The 23,971-nt window shown below is 41.5% G+C and overlaps 1 protein-coding gene across 1 annotated transcript in view; it reads right to left on the bottom strand.

Annotated features, from left to right (window-relative positions):
* Nucleotides 1-8,339: 8,339 nt before the first annotated feature.
* LOC126183655 (aspartate--tRNA ligase, cytoplasmic) overlaps nt 8,340-23,971 on the bottom strand; it is a 97,078-nt gene continuing 81,446 nt past the window's right edge. Inside the window, exon 13 of the mRNA XM_049925800.1 lies at nt 8,340-8,557. The gene's annotated coding sequence lies outside the window, so the exon portion shown is untranslated. The remainder of the gene's footprint in view (nt 8,558-23,971) is intronic.

Below are 23,971 nucleotides of genomic sequence, written 5' to 3'. Positions count from 1 at the left end.
ATTCGCCATCTTGCCGTCGGCGACGGCGTCGGCGCCGTCATCTGGCGGTGTAGTTCCAAAACTGTCCAACTCTTTTAACAGCTTTCGATAGTTTAGTATCATTATCAACAAGCGGGAACAACACACCCGCACCTCACTCAGACTTTTTTCTCGTATTATTGTTATCAATTTTATTATTTCTTCCCAATTAACGCATTCGTCCAGTGTGCGTGGGTGGGTGTGTAGTGCGCGCGCGCGCGCTTGCCTCGATTTTCAACGGAAATTACCTTTACAGTGTTGGCCTATCTGTCAGCGCTTGACACGAGGGGCGTGCAATATTGATTTCTCACTCTTCCACATCTCCACTTGCCACATGTCGTTCACACTGGCTTTATATTTCATAACGTTGTCGACGTAGCATTCGCAATGATAGGTGCGTTTATAATTTAACAGTCACTCGCAAGGCCGTTTCGAGAACATTTTTCCCCCCAAGCGACATATCATTTGACACCCTCCTCAATCCCCGCCGCAGCCGCCGCCACTCATCCCACGGTCGTAAACTACCTTTCCAATTCTAATCACCGTAGAAGTGTACTGGCTTTTAATTTAAAACAAATGCTACATGGACATACCACTGCAACTCAAAATAATTCAAAGTCTTAATCGTAGTGTTAAATATTGAGAAACAACTCGTTTCTATTTTTTAAGACAATTTATGAGACATTAAAAAGTTTTTGGAGAAAAAAAAACTGTTACATGTGCAGGCAGGATCACAATTAATACAGAAAGCTAACAGGTGGAAGTACACGACAACGGAAGCAAAAACGTTCCAGTAATCGCAGGACCGGTTTAAGGCCCAAGCGCCCAGTTGACAGGGGGGCCAGAGCCGCCACAACTGTAAGATTTCTGTGTAGGACGCATCACAATTAGTAGCGGCCACTTGGGGCGTCCGGAGAGGCGTTCAGGTGCAAGATTTGTATGCAGTGTGTACCACAGTTAGTAGCGAAAACTGACGTGGTTGAAGGGGTACAAGGTGAAAAAGGAAGTTGGGCGTGGGGGAGGGGCAAACGGTAAGTTGTGTGGAAAAAAGATCTCCAACCGCCCCTGAGTAATCGTGAGTGCACAGACAAGCTGTCGTTACCAGCCACCACAGACTTCAGTATTAAATATAGTCCCATCTTGTACAAATGTTTATTAAGTCCCAATCTAATTGGGCTCAAATTTCATTGCTAGCCTGCCTTACCTAGCACAAAGCTGGGGAATGTGGCATGTGCATGATCAAACAAACGCAAATTTTTCTGGTGAAATAAGACATCTAACTCCTCTGCATCATCCGAGACGGATATATTGAACACACCCTGGACTCGGCCTGTAAGGTCACCTGGCCTCAGTCCTTTGGATTTTTCTGTTTCAGATCATCCCAAAAGTTAAGTGTACAGGATTCCCATTAATACAGTTGAGTAATTAGAGCAGTGAATTCTACTGCCTTCTCAAGATTTACCAGATGGTCTGGGATATTTGAAGGAATTTGTAACTCACTGCATGTGAGTGTAGATTTACCTCAAAATTATTAGATGATATGTGGAACACTTCTTTTAATATGTAATAGTGGAGTGTAAATTTTGATATGTAAGGTACTGAAGCAGTATTTTACTTCTTGTTAAGGTACACCTTGGGTGTAATTTGAGACCACTTACATGTGGACTTAATCAAATAATTGCATTTCAAATATGCTGGTGGCCAAAACTTGAAAGATGAAATTAACTTTTGCACAATGTGACACTTCCAAGTAACATAGCTCAATGAAACTTGGCTCATACATAGAAAGAACTGTTACACTATGGTACATAAGTTAAATGGAACAAATTCACAATGAGACAAACATAAATGACACTTTAATTCAAAAACAACAATTACATCGCAATTTATGATAGCCTCCTAGACAATATAAAAAGTGGAACACAGCACTTAATAGAGAGTGATAACTATGGATGGCAATGCACAGTCTCGTGCTGGCCACAAGGTTGGTAAGGAGTTCTTGTGGTCCAGGCATTCCCTTCCTCCACCAGCACGGTTCACAACAGCTGGACGGTCGTGGTGCATGTGGAAGTGCTGCAATATGACTTCCCAATGCATCCCATATGTGCTCAGGCAACTGGCAGTTCAGTCCATGTAGACACACATACGAGTATTTAGAGAGAGTGTATCAACATTATTTTGTAATGTATAAACCTTTACTGTTTAATGAAACTACATTGTCATAAATGTGTGTGTGTGTGTGTGTGTGTGTCGGGAGAGGGGGGGGGGAAGGGAGATTCGAGTGTGTGCACCAATATATCATTCTGTGCAGCACAAGTGTAAATTATGTGATGACAATACGTTAATTTTTAGCATAGAATGTGAAGTTACAAAGTCTAAACTTTTGGATGATTATATTTTACATATTAGTTACTATTGAGAGAGAGAGAGAGAGAGAGAGAGAGAGAGAGAGAGAGAGAGAGAGAGAGAGAGCGAGGGGTAAAAAAAAATTAAAAAATTTAAAAAAAAATAATTTTTATGGTTACAGCTATACTCAAGCACCTATGTCTATACTGTAAATTCTCTGTTGTAGATTAGACGATGTGTGCTCATCTCAAGCAGTATGCTGATCACACACCACTTAAATACAGCTGTCCACTGACACTTATAAAAGATGAAACAGTGACTACTATACAGGCCATTGTCCACCAGGAAAAATGGAGATTTTTGCATATTTTAATAACTACAAACGGAAGTAGAAATTTGTATTTGTTTTTGCGTGTTGAAAAAATTAAAAACTTAAACAGAGTGAGAGACTTTTATGACCTGTCAATGTCAGGGTCAATAAGATAAACCAGGCTAAGTTGAACAGTGGAACAAGATAGTGGAAATGACCAGCTGCAGAATCTTCCTAGTGTTTGTTTGACATAACTGAGGAACATCTAAGTTGTAGGGAGATCTGAGTCTCTGTGAGTACTAGTCAAACACGTTAACCATTTTTCCATCTCCTTTATGTTACGCATACACACAGTGAGTTGCAGACGCCACCTGAGTCACTGATGAAAGCTAGACGATTTCCTGTCACTGGATGGTTAATGATCATCCAACTTTTATCTTAACTAAAAATATGAGGACGAAACAAGCAGTCTCACACCAAGCTCATCACACTAATAAGACACAGAAAAACAATGTTAATCACAACACTGTTTTTCTGTATCCTATTAGCATGGTGGTCTTGGTGGGACTGCTTCTTTCAGCCTCCTTATTTCACTAAACGCATGAACTGGTTGTCTGTTGATGCAGCAATCATTCCGTCTCCCATCGGTGAACGAGAGACACCAATCTTATGTCTTCCTACTGGATAGTTGACAACATTGTTTGATCCCAGCATACATCATGGCTGCAAGAATACACAAGAAAATTTTCTGACTCCACCCCTAAATGCACTGGCTGACACTTAGAGGAATGTATTTCTCAGGAGCGCTTGAATTAGTTGTTGTTGTTGTCGTCGTTGTGGTCTTCAGTCCAGAGACTGGTTTGATGCAGCTCTCCATGCTACTCTATCCTGTGCAAGCTTCTTCATCTCCCAATACCCACTGCAACCTACGTCCTTCTGAATCTGTTTGGTGTATTCATCTCTTGGTCTCCCTCTACAATTTTTACCCTCCACACTGCCCTCCAATACTAAATTGGTGGTCCCTTGATGCCTCAGAATATCTCCGACCAACTGATCCCTTCTTCTGGGCAAGTTGTGCCACAAATTTCTCTTCTCCCCAATTCTATTCAATGCCTCCTCATTAGTCAGGGTCAATTAGTTATACTTATCTAACAGAATGTAACATCCTCTTTCACCATGATAACAATGGTGACATGCCCTCGCATGGACTCCACAATACGCCAAAGTGTCAGGGAGCAGTAATGATCCGTAACTGCTTGACCCTCACTTCACAGGTACATGTCAGAATTGGATCCAAAACGTGTTCAAGGTGACCTCTGGAGACCAAACAAGTATCTGCACATCCCTGTAGTGTTTCTCAAAACATTCTCAATCTGCAGGACACACTGGGCAAACACACACATCCACTGTAGCAGGTGACAGGCTTCAGTATCATTCACCTGTGAGAGACAGTGGGGCTCAGGGGTCCTGTGTGACCCAGTCATTCAAACATGGTTGCCCATGACAACTTACTGGCAGAGGCTGTTTATCCCGTATTGAGGTATCCACAGTACACACTTTGGACAGTGGTACGACCTACGGAATGGGGAGTCCCACAAACACCCACACCTAGCTGTGATGTTAAGTGCTCATATTGCATGTTTTACCAATCTTGCACTTTGCTGTCATGCCTGCAGTCAGTACAAGATCTCACAACATACTAGTCATTTGAGACACCGAACTGTTCCATTCGTGTAATGACGGACATGTTCCCCTCCTACATCTCTTATACCGAGCGAGGTGGCGCAGTGGTTAGCACACTGGACTCGCATTCGGGAGGACGACGGTTCAATCCCGTCTCCAGCCATCCTGATTTAGGTTTTCCGTGATTTCCCTAAATCGTTTCAGGCAAATGCCGGGATGGTTCCTTTGAAAGGGCACGGCCAATTTCCTTCCCCATCCTTCCCTAACCCGAGCTTGCGCTCCGTCTCTAATGACCTCGTTGTCGACGGGACGTTAAACAACACTAACCTAACCTAACCATCTCTTATACAGCACCTGTCACTAGTTCAGATGCACATTAGTGTGATATAGCAGACAAATGAATGGAAAAACAGATGTCACAGAAGTCAAAGCCAACATTAAAATATCAGTCTATTATATAAGGTCTCAACAATACTTACTTGTGACAGAATGGGGAACATTCTCTTGAACTGTATAGTGTAAAAATAACAATGAAATAAGAGGGAAGACAGAAAGAACAAGCCATTGCAAGGAAAAAATATACAAGATTATGTACAAATCAGCAACAATGGCACAGTTTTGATGCATCTTCTGAACAAAGGGGGAAAAGTTTTGTTAGTAATGGGCCAATAACAAATACTGTATTGGACACACATTACTACACAAAAATGACAATCCTAAATGTATAGTTGGGCGAGCAAGAGGCAAATGAAAGAAGTTTGGGGTTTTATTTTTCGTTGACAACAAAGTCAATGGAGACCATGCACAAGAGTTGGACAATTATGAAACACTTCAGACAAAGCTGTTGCAGGATTGCAGGACAAACAAATTTACATAACTGTCCCCAAATAAGGATCATTTCTTTTCACTGAAATCCCTATTGCACATATTGTGCTTTTAAATGTAGTGGTGAAGAGGGATACTTACTCGATGGACACTACTTTCCTGCTCAAATCTGACAGACAGAAGTCTACAAGTTAAATAGTTTAAATTTAAAAAAGCAGTGTTCTGGAAAGGGTCATGAGTATAGGCAGGAAGCACCAACAATGAAATTCTCTGGGTGCGTTATGCCTGCAAGTAGTAATAGCACTTGCTTTGTTTATGTATGGCAACTTTCAGCAGTCAGGCTGTCAATGGTGGGTTAATAGCTCTTCCACTCACAGGAGAGCAAGCAGCAAAGCAGCTCCCTGATCTCAAAAATCCAAATAGATGCCAGAAAGTGATGGTAGTTGAGGCAAAATGATATGTCACTGTTTAGGCAATAACTCCCAGTGTTGTTGGAGACATCCTCTTTTATGTCTGCCATGATTAACTCAGAGAAGGAACACAGCTCTGATGTGATGTCATCCCTGCCTAAAGGTGCTACATTGCTCACAGCAGCAGGTCAATATTTTCCTTTGAAAGTGCTTGTAAAGTATTGTGCAGGGCTCATAGATTTGGCTCAGAGTATGTGAGTAGAAGCAGGTAAATGTCCATTTGAGGTTCGTAGAATATTTTACCGGTGTGTACCGTAGGAAAAGGTAAAACACACTCTAAAGAAGTATGAGTAGTGAGTAGACTATGAGAGAGCATTAAACATTATCTGCTGTATCAGTGTCGTGGCACAGTGGTCAAGGACAGAAACTGGCAATTCATCGGCTTGCGTTTGATTTTCTCCCTCTCTCTCTCTCTCTCTCTCTCTCTCTCCCTCTCTCACCCCCCCCCCCCCCCACACACACACTTCCCTCCCCCCCACCCCCACAATGTTAAACTGCTAACAGAAAAAAAGGTGCATTGTGGTTCATCACACATGCAGATCCAACTCTTTTCATACACCTACATACTAAATTGCCTCGTAGACACACTTCCTCTCTTTTTCTTCTTCGTTTATGTCGTATGGTATTATATTTTGGGGCAACTCTTCCCATTCTAAAAGGATATTTTTGGCTCAGAAATTGGCAGTTCGGGCAGTAAGTGGTGTAAGTTTGCGAACCTCTTGTGAACCCCCGCTCAGTAGTCTGGGTATTTTGACATTGGCCTCTCAATACATATTGTGTTGTATTTCTTGTTAACAATATCACCTTATTCCCAAGAATCATCAGCTTTCACTCCATTAATACTCGTCAGAAATCGTCTGCGTTTCAATCGCACTCCCTTAACTCTTGTGCAGAAAGGTGTGCAGTATACTGCTGCATCCATTTTGAATAAGCTACCACAAGAATTCAAAAATCCTAGCAGTAATCCACACACTTTCAAATCGAAACAGAAGAGTTTCCTCATGGCTCACTCCTTCTGTTCTGTTGAGGAGTTCCTTGAAAAATCAAGCTGATTCTTATGTTATATTGTTGACTGCACTTACTTTAACTTATGGCTTGACGTTTTTGGTTCATAAACATTTTATTTTTTATCAGTTATTACTTTTACGTAGTAATTGGATGTACTAACATGTTTCATGACTATGGAGATTTGCTCCTCAATTTGGTCCTACGGTACTAGACATATAGATAGATAAATAAATAAAACGAATGATCCCACAGCAGTACAGAAGTGTATGCACCACCCATGTTTAGAAGACATGAAGCTTCCCATCACCATAGAAAATTGTATGCATTAAGTCTCCACATAGCAGGTCTTGATTTGAGAGTATTCAGTGAATTCAGTGAGAGCTGCTTCAGTAAGTGTTACTACGGATATGCTGTACCAAACTCATTTCTCAGCTGTATCCGTTCTTCCATGAGTCCTTGTCCCACAAAGTATGCAAGACAATTTATATTAAGTTTGAAAGGTAGGAGATAAGGTACTGGTAGAAGTAAAGCTGTGAGGGCATGTCAAGAGTCATGCTTAGAAAGTTCAATCGCAAAATCACTTGCCCGTGAAAGGTTAAGGCCTCAGATTTGAGTCCCAGTCTGGCACACACTTTTATTCTGGCAGGAAGTTCCAGCACCGTATTTTAGAACTCACTATTTTCAGGTGTCTAACAGGTTATCATACTTACATCAATATATTTATAGGATTTAAAAAGAAAAGATTTCAGATTTAAATTGTAATAGATACACCAATTTGTAAATGAAATTCAGATCCTCATAGAGTACACTGTTCCAGTTCACATGGTGGCTCAGGAGCAGTGGAGTAAACAGGAGCAGCAGTCTTGCAGCTAGGCCACAGCATATGTAATCAAACTCCACAGGCTGAACAAGTGTTACTTGCACCCGAAGGGGCAGCATTGGAACAGCCTGTCTTAGAGAATGCACACTATATATGTTCAAACAATGTCATCTGTAACATGTTAAATTCAGGGAAACTGTTGCCAGTAGACATTGTCCCCTCAGAAGGAAGTGGGAATGTATTCCTGACCTATAAAAACTTAGTGCAGATAGTGAGCCCACTTCTTAACATAAATCGCAGCCTGCACTGCAACTTTATGTGTGATACACATTTGATCTTCATTACTGGTTTGTAGTGTTATATTTCATAATCCATATTTTAAATATATGTCTATCAGAGTAAAAATATAATTAATTAATTACATATTTTGTTATATAATAGTTTAAACTGTGCAGTTTCTCTTTGGCAGCAAATAAAATAAAGGTGCCCTCAGAAGACTGTAAGTGGTAACTCGAGTTTTTTCAACAAATAATTGTGTGCATTTTGAAGTGAAAAAGTATATTTCATACAATACATTTATAACTCGGTTATGCAACAAAATGTAAATCGACGGGAATTTCATAACAGGTGTGTGTGTGTGTGTGTGTGTGTGTGTGTGTGTGTGTGTGTGTAACTTTGGAGTGGCAAACTCCTACTATGCTTTTTTTTTTCACATTTTCCCATCTGTCTGATACCAAACAGAAGAGTAACTTCCTATAGAAACATTCAGCAAGGATAGGTCTTCTAGTCATCAAAACATAAAGAATATGTAAGTACTCACTTATTTTTTAATAAATAAACACAAATTTTTCAAAAATAATTTTATTTGAAAATCATTTCACACTTGGCATATTAATGAACTTTATGTGCAAGACTGCTTAAAAAAAGGCACATAAGAAATTTAAACCACAACAGTACGAGTATTTATGTTAACAACACTACACTGGAACCCATTTCAGTCCAAAATTTTAAAATCACAGCCACACAAAATTAAAATTTCTCTGAATTCTGATTAATAATAACAGCAATGCCATACACCTGCAAAAAAAGAGAAATTTAATAAATCACCTGCTAATTTTAAATTCTTGAGATTCAGTTTACAGTATGAGAGAGAGATACCAAATGATCATGAATTATTGGATGATTCTTATAAGCACTGAAAATAAATTTCTAAATGGGTATCTTCTCAAAGAGGGAAGTTCTTGGAGCTACTGTGAAATTATCAAATTATCTACAGTCATTCCCTATAAATATTATTATGAAATTACTGATAACCATGCATAAAAATATTCATATGTAAAAAAGTATCATTCAACTCATATAGTAAGATTATATACAGCTTATTCAATAGTTCAGTTTGATTCAAATTTCATATCAACATTCATTTTGAAAACAAGAAGATGTACACTCTATACTACTGTTAAAGCAACATCTAAAGTAGGCAGACAGTTCCAGCTTGCATGCTTGCCAGCAGGCAGACAGGCGCCCACAGGCAGGGGTGGGTAGGGATGGACAAAACACCTGACTTGTGAGCAGTAGGGCTGTCAGGCCATTGCGTGTACGACAGTTCTGCACAGCCAACGTTGGCCAAGTGGCTGTGTAATAAGTATGTAATAGAGCTGTCTTGTGGGTACCGTATACTAGCTGCGCGTGCCTGCCTGCGAGTGAGCTGAAGAGCACCTGGTACTGAACCTACACTATGGGGTAGTGTTGACACAGCCTAATTTAAATAATCATCACAACAACAGAAATGACAATTTCTGATGTCTTCAATTATTGAATATGGAAAAAAATGTGTATTGAAGAAACTATGATGTTCAAGTTTACAATTATTTATGAATGATGTGTTCTGTTATGACATCTGTCACACGAACAATAAAAATCAGTTGGAGTCTGAACAACACCCATAGTCAACCACCCCACAGAAGCCTCAATTTACTTTCACTGTTGAACAAAATAATCTTCCGCATAGACTGAAATATATAGTTTCATGTTTGTATTGATGAACAAATGATAGTCATTCTCTGGTGAAATTGTTGTTATGGTGCATGCTGATAATCTCCCGCAGCTTCACCAATTGTAGTAGAGGGTTTTTATGGGCACACGGCAGCAAGGTCTTCAGCGCCCGCTCAGTAACAGATTGAGACGGGTGTCAAGAAAATATTCAGAACAGTAAGATAAAACAGAACGTAAAACACAGGTAACAAGGTTTGAAAAATATGTGCCTACCCACACCGAAGCGTGGGACGAAGCATGTCGTCAGCAGTAAAACATGGGCAACACAGGAAGAAAGTGGTAGAGGGAGCTAAAACAATATAGCAGATGGAAGTGGCTGGCTGACCGCAAGGAAAAAACGGAGGAGCCAGACACTCTTCAACACACTAAAACCTCCAGCCTAAAAGTTTAGGCCAGAGTCCAGACACATCACAAAACTTTAAAACCCTAGACACACACGTCTCATCGTTAGCTAAAACACAAGGCAGAACCCCATAAACTTGTGCTTCTGCCCTTGGATCACGGTATAAAATGCAGTCTGTTAAAATGTGCCGGACAGAGATGTGCACACCACAAGCATCACAAAACGGGGGAACCTCTCGCCGTAATAGAAAGCTATGTGTGAGAGGACAGTGCCCGATCTGAAGACGTGTGAGGGTCACTTCTTCCCACCTGAGCAACCGGCAGGAGGAACGCCACGGCTGAGTTGTTGACTTCACCAACTGCAGTTTATTGGCCGTCACCGCCAGCCATTCTTCCTCCCACAACTCCATGCAGTTCTTGTGGAGTGCAGAAATGACAGACTGCAAGGGAATAGGACACTGGACCACATCCTGCTCTCTGCAGGCCTCCTTGGCAGCCCGATCGGCCTGTTCATTGCTCCATATTCCTACATGACCAGGCACCCAGCAGGACACCTTACCCCACCGTTGGAGCAGGTAGAGTTGGTCATATATCAGCTGGACCATCGCCTCAGTTGGGTACAGATTCTGCAGTGATTGTAAGGCTGTAAGAGAATCAGAGCGGAGGAGAAATCGATTGCCTCGAACACGATTCATCAGTTCCAGTGCCTTCAGGATCGTGTGGAGCTCCGCTGCGAATACGGTATATTCGACAGGGAGGCGAATCCGGGTAACATGATCAGTGAACACTACAGAACAGCCAAGGAAATTCTCCTGTTTGGAGCCATCAGTGTAAACGACGTTAAAACTGTGATGCACATCTAAAATGTTAAAAAACAGAGATTGGAATCTAAAACCTGGTGTACTATCTTTCTTAAAATTAGTCAAATCTGAAATAAGTCTGGGTCTCCGGAGGAGCCAAGGTGGAAATCTGTTCCAACCGCGACATAAAACATGAAGACCAGCCATATCCATCGCATAGAGGCAATCCTGTGTGCGAATCCCATAGGGCCGCATTGCACGTTGCCGGTTATGAAATAGCCGTGCCAGAGGAAGCTGAGCAACGGTATGGTATGCAAGTGAGTATGGTGTGGACAGAGTTTTATACGCCTGGTGCACCGTAAGTAGCTGTCACCGCATATGAAGTGGCGTTTCACCAGCCTCTGCACAGAGGCTTGGTATGGGGCTAGTTCTGAATGCCCCAATGGCCAACCAAAGCCCTTCATGGTGCACAACGTCCAACATCTTTAAGTAAGAAGGCCTCGCAGACCCATACACCGTGCACCCATAATTGAGCCGAGATCGCACAAACGGCCTGTAAAACTGGAGCAGACAAGTCCTGTCGGCTCCCCATGTACTGGGGCTAAGACATTTTAAAATACTCAAAGCCTTAAGTGACTGTCGTTTCAGATCTTTAAGATGAGGTAACCACGTAAGCTTCGAGTCAAAAATGAGCCCCAGAAATCTCACTGTGTCTTTAAAAGTAAGGATAGTGTCCCTCATCCCGTTCTCCTGCCCAAAGCGGTCAGACAGGACATCACCAATTCGGTATCTAAAATATCATGGCGAGAGGAAAGACTGAATAAAAAGAGGAAGACAACCACGAAAACCCCATTAGTGAAGATGCTCCAGGTTGAGACGCCTCCAAGTGGTATTGTAGGCTGTCCTGATGTCAAAAAATACACCTAGAAGGTGGTGATGGCGCAGGAAAGCTTGTTGGATAGCCGCCTCCAGGAGGGCAAGGTTATCGAAGGTGGAACGAAACCTCCTGAACCCACACTGAGAGCGACTAAGGAGTTGCCGGGATTCTAACATCAGTACAAGGCGGCAGTTGACCATCCGCTCCAAGGTCTTTCCCATGCAACTAGTGAGGGCAACACTACAGTAGCTACTCGGGCTCATGCGGTCTTTCCCAGTTTTTAAAAAAGGAATTAAAACTGCCTCACACCACGAGTCAGGAAAGTGACCTGATGCCCAAATGGCATTAAAAAGTGCGAGGAGGATTTCTTTGTTGCACCTTGTGAGGTGCCATAGCATACTGTAATGAATCCTGTCGTGACCAGGGGGTGTGTCACGAGCTGCAGACAATGCAGAATCCAGCTACCACATAGAAAATGGGCAGTTGTAAACTTCATGAGAAGTGGACTGGAAGTCCAAACTACATCTCTCAGGAACCGCTCTATGGCACTGGAAACCCGGATCCTGACTGGTTGTTGCAGTAACCGTGGCAAAATACACTCCCATAGTCTGGGCAATGTCTCGCGGATCCGTGTGGAGAGTGCCGTTATTCATTACAGAAGCCATGGGGCACCTTCCTCCTCTCCCAGAAATTCTCCTGATGGTCTCCCACACAACAGAACTTTTGGTGGAACGATTAATGGTGTTCAGGAACTGTTGCCACGACCTCTTCTTGCTCTCACAAATAATGCAGCAACACTTTGCCCTCACCACCCGAAAGGCTGCAAGATTCTCAGCAGTTGCCCGACACTGGAACCGACGCGGAGCCGCACACCTGGTCCTGATTGCAGAGCGGCATTTAGCACTCCACCAAGGGAAAGGTTGCCTCTTCCGGTAGCCTGTGAACTGTGGAATGGATGCTGCAGCGGAGTGGTGGACCGTTTTGGTAATATGACCCACCCACACCTCAACATTCGCACAGTGTTCGAACTGGACCAACTGGCTATAAAGTGTCCAGTTGGCTCCACTGAGCACCCATCTTGGTGGTCTCCTTTCAGGGCCCATGCCATCTGGCAAGTGAATCCAGATTGGGAAGTGATAACTGCTGTGCAAGTCAGCAACCACTTCCCTTTGAGCAATGGCAGCAAGAGCTGGAGAGCAAAGTGAGAGATCAATGGCAGAGAATGACCCAGTTGATGTGCAGAAGTGAGTGCTCTTTCCTCCATTGAGCAAGTAGGCACAGGATGACAGGAGAAGCCTTTCAATTGCTCTGCTCCTGGGACAGGTAATTGCAGAGCCCCAAAGCACATTGTGGGCATTAAAATCACCACAAATAATGAATGGTTGGGGGGAGCTGTGTAAGAAGGTCGGTGAGGGCCGCTTCATCAAGTGCATCATGTGGATCAAGTAAAGCGAACAAACAGTCAATGGATGACGCACGCGCACGGACACAGCGACGACCTGTAAAGGAGTGGTAGTCCGTCCTGACGAAAATACCTATGCCTCCTCTAGCTCTCTCTCCACGCAGGTCGTCCTTTTTGTGGAGTGTATAGCCTCGTAGCTCAGGGGAGTATGATGGATGGAAATAAGTCTCCTGGAGACACAGACATAGTGGTCTACCCTTAGAGAGTAGACGAAAATCCTCCACATGTGTCCTGAACCCCTGCAAGTTCCACTGAAGTATGGGAGCCATCTATGACGGGGGTAGCACCTTCATCCTGTCTCTCCGATGGGGTAGGGAGACTGCAGCAGGTGGAGGGGCAGGCGTGGGGTGATTGGTTGTTTTTTGGGGAACGAGACCAGACAGCGAGGTCATCGGTCTCATCGTATTAGGGAAGGATGGGGAAGGAAGTCGGACGTGCCCTTTGAAAGGAACCATCCCGGCATTTGCCTGGAGCGATTTGGGGAAATCACAGAAAACCTAAATCAGGATGGCCGGACGCGGGATTGAACCGTCGTCCTCCCAAATGCGAGTCCAGTGTCTAACCACTGCGCCACCTCGCTCGGAAGACGTGGGGTTAGATGATTGCCCAATATACATACGTCATAGTCCATGAGCTCTGGGGAAGAGTTACATGAAGGCTCATGTAAAACGACATCTGCATGGTAAGACGGTTTACCACGTGATTTGACCCGCTGTTGCTGCTGTATAGCAGATTTCTGCAGTTTGGTGGGCTTTGGGGTAGCCGACGTGGGAATGATGATGGCCGTACTGGGCTTTGGAACATCCTCAACTGTTGGAGGCGCCAGGGGCTGGCCCAAGTTTGCCACTGTACCTTTGTCTGCCGTCCGAGGAGGGGCTACAGGCTCTGAAACACTGGCTGCATTGCAAGTGCACTGACAGCTGCAGGTGTTAGTGCCAACACTCACCACCTCTGTCTGCATAGAGGCATTGGCTTTTGGAGTAGGCTTCTGAACCATGGATGCGAAAGATGTAGCAAATGTGGGAGGTTGCATCGACTTTTAGATCTTTTTGGCCTCACCGTAGGGGATAGGCTTGGTTGATTTTATTTCCTGGACTTTGCGTTCCTCTAAAAATATTCGGCAGTCCCTACTCCATACAGGGTGGTTTCCAGAGCAATTGATACATTTGGCTTGAGATGAGCAACTAACTCCTTCATGAGCAGCCTTACCACAGTTGCCACAAGTCACTTCGCCTTTACACCCTAAGGTGGTATGCCCAAAATGCTGGCATTTAAAACAGCGCATTGGGGTCGGGAAATAAGGTCTCACACTAAGGCGAAGGAAGCCAGCTGTAACATGTTCAGGACGTTTCGTGCTAGTGAAGGTCAGAATGAAGGAGTCGGATTTGACAAGACTGCCATCAACCCTCCTCATGATATATTGCACATCAACGGTACCTTCCAGAGCCCACTCACGTTGCAGTTCTTCCTTGGGAATGTCGACTAGATCCCGGCATGTCACAACACCTTTGGTATAATTCAAGGTGCTGTGCAGTTCAGTGTCTATGGCATACTCCCCTGGGCATTTAGAAGCTTGGAGGTTAGTTGGTTGCTGGGAATTGGAAGTTTCTACTAGCATGGTCCCATGTAGCAAACGCTACACTGATTTTAAGGAGCCACAGATGCCCTCCAAACCCTTTTGTATATAGAAGGGCGAAACCTTCTCAAAACTACCCTCCCTCCGTTTCACAATGAGAAACACGTTCTGATTACCAGAATGCATTCTGTTACTAAAGACTTTACTTGTTAAAGATGTGTCAGAGTCAGGGCGGCTGACAGCACGGGCCCTCTTGAGAGACTGGGTGTTAGAACCTTCCAGTGGCCCATCCTTTCCACTGGGAGGAGGAAAAGAGGATTTCGAAGTATCCATCTCGGTCCCACGAGCAGCTAGGGAACTAGAAGTCCACCTAGACACAGCCCCGCATGCCTAGGTAAGCCTTATACAACTGAGGTGCGGCAGGTTCCCCAGAGGTTGCCCACTAACATCTGTTCCACCTCAACAGCCATGCATCTCATCAGTGCGCGGCACACCTTGAGATTGAGGGGGTTGTTTATAGAGGTTTATTCCATCCTCGCGACCCAGGCGGTCAAGCCAAGATCCCCATTCCCTGAGACACACAACATTCCACCGCCGCGCCGCACGGTGGTCGCTGAAGTACGCTCAGAGCTTACGGTAACAGGGGACTGGCGGCGCTTACCAGTCCTCAGCTCAGGAACCCCAGGGTCGCCAAGCCCGTACCCAGCAAATGAATGCTGAACCCCTGGGGACAGTTTCACCAATTGAAAGGTCCTAGCTCAAATTAATATTTCAGTCATTCAGTACACAACACAGCTTTTCCAGCCAACTAATGACTATGACCTTTTACATACAACAGACACACAGTTATACCTGCAATCTGAACTTGCATTAGTAAAAACAAGACAGTGTGGTTACAACAAGTTAGGTTGCACAGTAATTCAGGAACTTGTTGATTTGTATTCAGATGGAACAAAGTTAAAATCTCTGCCTATGCATCCTAATTAATGTTCCCCTAAATCACTTTACGCAAATTCTTGGATAGCTCCATTAACATGGCCAGAGCCAATTTCTTCCTCCATTCAACTACTTGGAAGATGAGGGGAGAAAAAGCGATATCTTCATAATCACACTGATCAGTGGGGCAACCTTTGATTATTCCTGGATAGCAGACTTAATCAATCCTGGTATGACACCTTCAATCACCAACGCACCTACTTGCCTTGGAAGTTAATGAAGTAATTTTCTTCTAAATAGGTAGATCATGTTTTAACTTTTACAACACAAAAATTGATGCAGGGGAAAACAAATCCCCTCCAATGCTCTTTTAACATTTGATACAACTGATTTTTAAGTAATGATTGTCCAGTAATTATTTGCATGTTCACTGAATAATACGCACGTGTTTATTGCTAAACCGCTTTGTCACCACTATGTGCAAATGAAGAGATATTAGAATGGTGTGTCATATGTTTACTCCTTTTTTGACAGGAACATTTGACTTCTTTAGCAGGGTTAAAATCTAACTGTCTCTGGTACAATCAACCTTATTTAACAATCAACAGATGTGATGTCACATTTATGATGCATTGATACAGTATCTTCATCAATGTGTACTAAAACAGTGTTCTTGTAAATAGGAATTCTGTATCTGTGTTAACCACCACTAATAAAGTTCTTTGAAATAAACTCTCTCTTAGTGGCTTTAGGGCAGTTGGTACAAGTTTTCATTTTACTGTAGTTTACTCAAATTTCAAATTGACTTGCAGTTACTGTCTACTGTTCATGATTCTACTTCCCATTTGCCTTTTACTTTTATAACTTGTAACTATACTGTTTCACAATATGATAATTGTTTCATATTGCAAGCACAATGATGATGATCATCATCATCATGTTAATGAAGAAAGTGCTGATACAATAATATCAGTGACTACAGCGATACATGTCTGTTGTTTTGAAAATTCACCATAAGGGGAAATAAAACATGAACTTATGTTTTCCAATAATTCTGGTTGAGTAGAAATTCCTCTGTAATGATTCTTCTATCTTTATCATGTTCCAACAAGTTCCCGTCTTTGCATCCTCTAGTAAAATCAAATGAATCATACCCGAAATTTCAGAGTGTGTGTGTGTGATATAATAGAGTATTACAGCATGGAAATCAGATTTCAGGAGATTTAACTGAAGCTTTGACTAGTTTAATGAAATTCCTTTTCAATTACATAAAAATTTTCAGCATTCATTTCTGATGTATGTTGCCTCTGCTTTCATAGAAGTCTGATCAGAATTACATAGTATATAGTATTTGTCTTTCTGATCATTACTAGCATTCAAAAATTCAGAAGCTACAGTAGCAAACAGTCAGAACACGAATATATTTATCTTCAGTGTCACCTGGGTTATAACACAACAGAACTAAATAACTGGTTGTGTAAGGATATAGAGAACCAAACTTGTCAGAACTCATACTGACCAAAATTTAATTGGGAAGAGCCTGTTAATAAGGTATGCAAAAACATATCACAGGTCTCTTATCTAGAGACAAAACAAAGATATGAATAGCAGTGATTATGTGATACATTTTGGGCTCTTCCAGTCACATATTTTGAATGGCTGACTGACGTGGGGACACTCTTCTCATATCATTAACACTTTCAAAATAAAAAGAAAAAGATTGTTCGTATGTGTAGGGCTGGCTCTATGGAATACTGCTGTCCTATTTTTACCTGGCTCAGGGTACTAACAACTGTGAACTTTAATATTTATGCCTCTGTTTTCTATATCAATAATATCTGAAAATATATTGCCATAAATAAATTCATCACAAAAATAGCAGAAGTAAGGAAAATTTTAACATACCAAGGAGACAGGCTACCAAAAGCTAGAAATCCTCAGATTGATCCATATATTATCACTCTCTGCTTGGTCAGTATCACTGGAAAACTTAATAAGCTTCTGACAAACAAACAACTGTGCAATATGAATGAGTTCTCTGCCAAGCACATTACCGATTTTAATTTTCTGAATAACATCTGCACTTGCTGAATCATCTGTATTGTATTTATGTACTTGCAATGAAGCCTATTTCATGTAAATAGTCAATTGCAAATAAAGAGTCTTGATTGCAAATACAGATTGTAATGTACACTACACAATGAACAAAATACTTAATATCAAGTGAACTGTGTGAAAATCAGCTTGAAAACCCCTTGGAAAAGTTTCTGTGTTCAACGTTAGTTCATTTTAACCATACTTATTTAGCTACAATTTGTTTCACTGCTATATTTTTAGTCGTGTGGTGGAGTAGTTTCACACAGATGCCCACACGACAATGCAGCACCATCGAAATTCAAGAAATCCCACAAAAGAACAAATGTAATCGATATTTTATCTCTATCAAGAAAAAATGTATTAAACTAATGTTCAGCACTGCTAAAATGCAGAAGCACGCAGTGATTGCTGACAGCAGGGCACCAGAACTTAAAGTCAGAGTTTTGCTCCAGATAAATCAACAGTATTTTAATACTGCGACAGCAAAATTTTGTGAGACTGAGAATATAGTATTTTAAAATATGTGCATAGTGAAATGTGCAAGAGAAACATAATGAAGCTTGTCAATGTGCCACAAAAGTGGCAACCTCCTATTAGCAGCACCTTTGAAATGACTTTGAAGAAGAAAAGTGATATTCAATATCTACTTCAAAGGGCTGTAGAAAACTTTGTGAAGGCAAATATTCTGCTCCACAAACAGGAAAAATGAGAATTTTCTGCAATGGATAAACAAATTCATTCAATGTGAGCTGTGGTTACAAGATAGTAAAAAAAAATGAAAGTCAAATTATATTTTCCAAGCGGAAGTTTTATATTTAACAGAGTAATGATCAAATAATAAGCAGAGTGGTAATAGTTTGTTTTAAGATGCAGGTAATATCCCTTGTTTGAAAATGAGGGAGATTATTGTGTCTTTACTACAGCACAAAGATTATGTGATGGAGGAGCTGGCTGGTAAGGATGTGGTAATATAAGCCAATCAGAAAAGTGACAGAACTGATCATCATGTTTTTGCTGTGCTATTGAAGATTGCTGAAACAAAGGTCAAAAAAATTTTATAGTTGGTGTACACATTCTGGACACCACTAATCCAAGTGTGCTGGTGTAATATAGGTTACTCTATAACAATACAACACTTGATACAACAATGAAAAGGCAATAATAAGTGATACTGCACATGAACAACTACACCAACTCTTTAAAAGCAGTTGGGGTCACTTACGCAGTTTTCAACGCTGGGCGCAAAAACTGAGTCTATATACAAATGTGTTTTCAAAAGAACTGTTGAAGCTCTATACAGAATGCAATTTTTGTAATTTAAAGAATTCCTTCCTGAACAGCAGAAATGAGAGGTCTCTGTATTTGGAGTTTCTAAAGCAGAATAGTTTGGGGTAATCTAAAAGTGCTCACACAGTATGAAGCCATTGGGTTTCTGTGAAAACTCATTCAATGTAGCTTTATGGGGAGTGTCCAAAAAGTAAAGCAATTCTATTTGTAAAAAACAAAATATTGTTAGGAAAATTTAAAATTATTTCAGGCACACCAGTTTCATTATCTCCACATTCTTCTGAGCAACCTTGCCATGCAATGTACGCATCCACATTGTCGTAGATATCCAGTCCCCTTGTTAGTCATAAAAGGTGATTGCTTTCAAACTGGTCTTGATTTTGAGGAACAGGAAAAATTCTGCCAGAGCTAGGCAAGGACTTTTGGGGGGATGGGATAGTATTGCTAATTTGATCTTGACTGGGAACTTCCAGACATGTAGAGGGGTGGGGCTGGGGGTATTGTAGTGGTGCAATTGTCAGGTATTGGCATTTTCTTTCTGTGTTTGGAAGACCTTTCTTAGTACTGACTGTCTGCCTTTGAGGTACAAGTTCTTTGTCAGCTACAAAAGACTGTTACAATGAGTTTCAATTTCAACTTGCTCATTCAGAGGGGAACCTGAGGTGTGCCATTCATAAGTATGGCACTCTTTCTCTGGGTCATAGCCAAACACTTTTCTTTCAATGCTGGTAATGACACTGTCCAGCAAATAGGGTTTAATTTGTAAACATTCCAAAGTTCACTTGTGATCACCACTCAGTTGTTCTTGTGATTGTCAGTTAATAGTTTTTGGATCAGCTTGGCCAAAATTTTCCTCAGGTTCAAACTGTCACCAGCTATATCATAGACATTGGTTTAGGGCCAATTGTATAAATATCACTGACTGGGGATCAATTTTTACCTTCATTCAGAAACTGAACTCTGTTCAGAAATCTGCTCTACTGTGTAACACTAAACTTGGATCTAGTGAATGAGGTTTAGTGTTGATCTAAATTAGCACAAAACATGCTTGGCAACACTGCTAGAAGCAGTTACTCAAATGATTACTGTATCATGCTTCAGCCAAAGATATTAATCTTACATCACACATACATACTATTTATAAATGAAGGTGTCATATTGCAAAGATTGAGAAAGTACACAGAAAAAGATATGATCTTGAAACTTCTCCTCAGTCAAAAAATATTTATACCTGGAAATTATACTCTCCCAGTATAAGGACACAACAGGAAGCAAAAAGCTGATAAAGTTACTGCAGCCTACAAACAAAAAGCCTGAAAAGAAATTACTGTTGACTTTAATTCACAAAATATTGAAGCAAATCATGACTAGGAAAGTTTGAGAATGTGATATGACATTATCAAGGAAAGGACCAAGAAAACATTCACACATGAAAACGTATAATGTTAAGACACATTTCACAGTTATTACATTTCAGTTTTATATGGATACTTGTATTGTTGTAAACTGAAGCAAGAACAGTGTCAAAACTTATTGAGGTCGAAATACATAAAAACAGAGGTGATACTTGCACTAGGTTTACTGTTACAAAAAATGGAGAGAAGCCAACTGCATCCCTGAAGCCATAATTTACTCATATTGACAACCGCTATGACGATAATGCAGATTTTCTTCCTGAAGTTACAGTGGTGGTTTGTATAGATTTTAATATGCTCAGATATTTTTTTAAAAACTAATTTGCTAAATAAAACATAATTTTTAATATTATTCATAACATTCTTGTTCATTTCTTGTTCTGATACAGATTTAAACAACACTGAATGCTCTAGTTGCTCCCCATCATTAAATGAGAAGCTGACTGTAACTTCAAAAGAAAACATTGTTCTCCTTGTTGGTGACATTGAAAATGAAGACAAAGCAGAGAATTTTTATGTTGAGCTGGTAAGAACAATAGGGTAACTTATCTGTGACAGCAATACATCGTCCAGTACGCCTTAGATAAGTTCGTACCGACTAAGGTCCAAAGCGAGGGGAAAGATCCACCGTGGTATAACAATCATGTACGAAAGGTACTACGGAAACAAAGAAAGCTTCATCATAGGTTTAAGAGTAGTCGAATCATAGCTGATAAGGAAAAGCTGAACGAAGCGAAAAAGAGCGTAAAGAGAGCAATGAGAGAAGCATTCAACGAATTCGAACATAAAACATTGGCAAACAATCTAAACAAGAACCCTAAAAAGTTTTGGCCATATGTAAAATCGGTAAGCGGATCTAAATCCCCTATTCAGTCACTCGTTGACCACGATGGCACCGAAACAGAGGACGACCGAAGAAAGGCAGAAATACTGAATTCAGTGTTCCGAAACTGTTTCACTGCGGAAAATCGTAACACGGTCCCTGACTTCAGCCGTCGCACGGACGCCAAAATGGAAAATATTGAAATAAACGATATCGGAATTGAAAAACAACTGCTATCACTTAGTAGCGGAAAAGCATCCGGACCAGACGAGATGCCCTTAAGATTCTACAGTGATTATGCTAAAGAACTTGCCCCCTTTCTATCAGCAATTTATCGTAGATCGCTGGAAGAACGTAAAGTACCTAGCGACTGGAAGAAAGCGCAGGTCGTTCCCATTTTCAAGAAGGGTCATAAATCAGATGCGAATAATTATAGGCCTATTTCGCTTACGTCAATCTGTTGTAGAATAATGGAACATGTTTTGTGTTCTCGTATTATGACGTTCTTAGATAATACAAATCTCCTTCATCATAACCAACATGGATTCCGCAAACAGAGATCATGTGAAACTCAGCTCGCCCTATTTGCCCAAGAAATTCACAGTGCCGTAGACACTGGCGAGCAGATTGATGCCGTATTCCTGGACTTCAGGAAGGCATTTGATACGGTTCCGCACTTACGTTTAATGAAAAAAATACGAGCTTACGGAATATCGGACCAGGTTTGTGATTGGATTCAGGATTTCCTAGAAGAAAGAACACAACATGTCATTCTTAACAGTTCAAAATCTGCAGATGTAGAGGTAATTTCGGGAGTACCGCAAGGAAGCGTGATAGGACCTTTATTGTTTACAATATACATAAATGACTTAGTTGACAACATCGGTAGCTCCGTGAGGCTATTTGCAGATGACACGGTTGTCTACAAGAAAGTAGCAACATCAGAAGACTCGTACGTACTCCAGGAAGACCTGCAGAGGATTAATGCATGGTGCGACAGCTGGCAGCTTTCCCTAAACGTAGATAAATGTAATATAATGCGCATACATAGGGGCAGAAATCCATTCCAGTACGATTATGCCATAGGTGGTAAATCATTGGAAGCGGTAACGACCGTAAAATACTTAGGAGTTACTATCCGGAGCGATCTGAAGTGGAATGATCACATAAAACAAATAGTGGGAAAAGCAGGCGCCAGGTTGAGATTCATAGGAAGAATTCTAAGAAAATGTGACTCATCGACGAAAGAAGTAGCTTACAAAACGCTTGTTCGTCCGATTCTTGAGTATTGCTCATCAGTATGGGACCCTTACCAGGTTGGATTAATAGAAGAGATAGACATGATCCAGCGAAAAGCAGCGCGATTCGTCATGGGGACATTTAGTCAGCGCGAGAGCGTTACGGAGATGCTGAACAAGCTCCAGTGGCGGACACTTCAAGAAAGGCGTTACGCAATACGGAGAGGTTTATTATCGAAATTACGAGAGAGCACATTCCGGGAAGAGATGGGCAACATATTACTACCGCCCACATATATCTCGCGTAATGATCACAACGAAAAGATCCGAGAAATTAGAGTAAATACGGAGACTTACAAGCAGTCGTTCTTCCCACGCACAATTCGTGAATGGAACAGGGAAGGGGGGATCAGATAGTGGTACAATAAGTACCCTCCGCCACACACCGTAAGGTGGCTCGCGGAGTATAGATGTAGATGTAGATGTAGAAGTAAAAGTAACATCTAATTACGAGAAGGCATGCAACACACAAGATGTGATTTTGTTATAGAATCTACAATCTTAGAATCCTATCTAGCAAAGTCCTTGATATGAAATGCCAATTTTACAAAAAAAAAAAAAAAACAAAAAAAAAAAAAAAAAAAAAAAAAAAATTGGAGTACCTTAAAAGCAAACATAAAATAAAAATACAGGCCTGCTTGTGCAACATGAAATAAGAATGGTAACACTGAAACCAGAGAAATTAAAAGAAATTAAAAGTAAATCAGCCCTTCAAACACATTTTGTAAATTAATTCCAATTTTGTAACTTTTTTTTTTATATAAATATGTTGTTGACATTCGTGTGTCATCGTAACTGCTGTCTGCATCACGTCTGCTGTGCAGCGAGCTATGTTAATTTAAGTATTGACTGTATTTTTCTTACTTGTCACTTCTTCTTCCATGTGTTTTTGCTTTTAGAAAGCTTTAATTTTCGAGTGCTAGTAATAGTGTTCCATAGATTTTGTGTTTGTTTTGAATACAGTCGGAGATAGTCCCTTTAGTCAGCTGTAGTGCCAGTACTGCTAGTGCTTATTTTGAATACAGTCCAGAGACAGGTAGTGCTATTTTCATTGTTTCCAACAAGAAGTGTCTAGTAACCACAGTTTAGTCAGCTATCAACCGCACTTTAGTGAATTAGCAGTCTAGTTAAAAGTTGATTAACACTCTACAATAAATTGATTTCTTAGGATGGATAGGATGCGTGACTGCTATGTACGGATGCAGGAGGGGCTGGCCACTGTTCGTGAACAGCTGAGCGTGCTGACGGCCGCGGTCAGCCATCTTCAGGCTGCTGCCTCGGAGTGTAGCAGCAGTGGGGAGTCTTGTGCGTCACATGGTACACCCCAAGTGTTCCATGCTTCACCCAGGGTCGCTGCTATCGAAAGATCTTCACGGGTACCAGGCGCGGTTGGGCCACCCTCTCCCCAAGGGGAGTGTGGGTTCAGCGGCGTTTGCGGCGCATGAGGCGGAGGGTCAATGTGGAGGCTGGCTGTGTGGCATCGCCTGCTCTGCCTGTGAGTGGACATGTGGCCGCTCCTTCAA

The sequence above is a fragment of the Schistocerca cancellata genome, chromosome 4 (assembly GCF_023864275.1).
Source record: "Schistocerca cancellata isolate TAMUIC-IGC-003103 chromosome 4, iqSchCanc2.1, whole genome shotgun sequence".
Lineage (NCBI taxonomy): Eukaryota > Metazoa > Arthropoda > Insecta > Orthoptera > Acrididae > Schistocerca > Schistocerca cancellata.
This window is presented reverse-complemented; position numbering and strand designations above follow the sequence as displayed.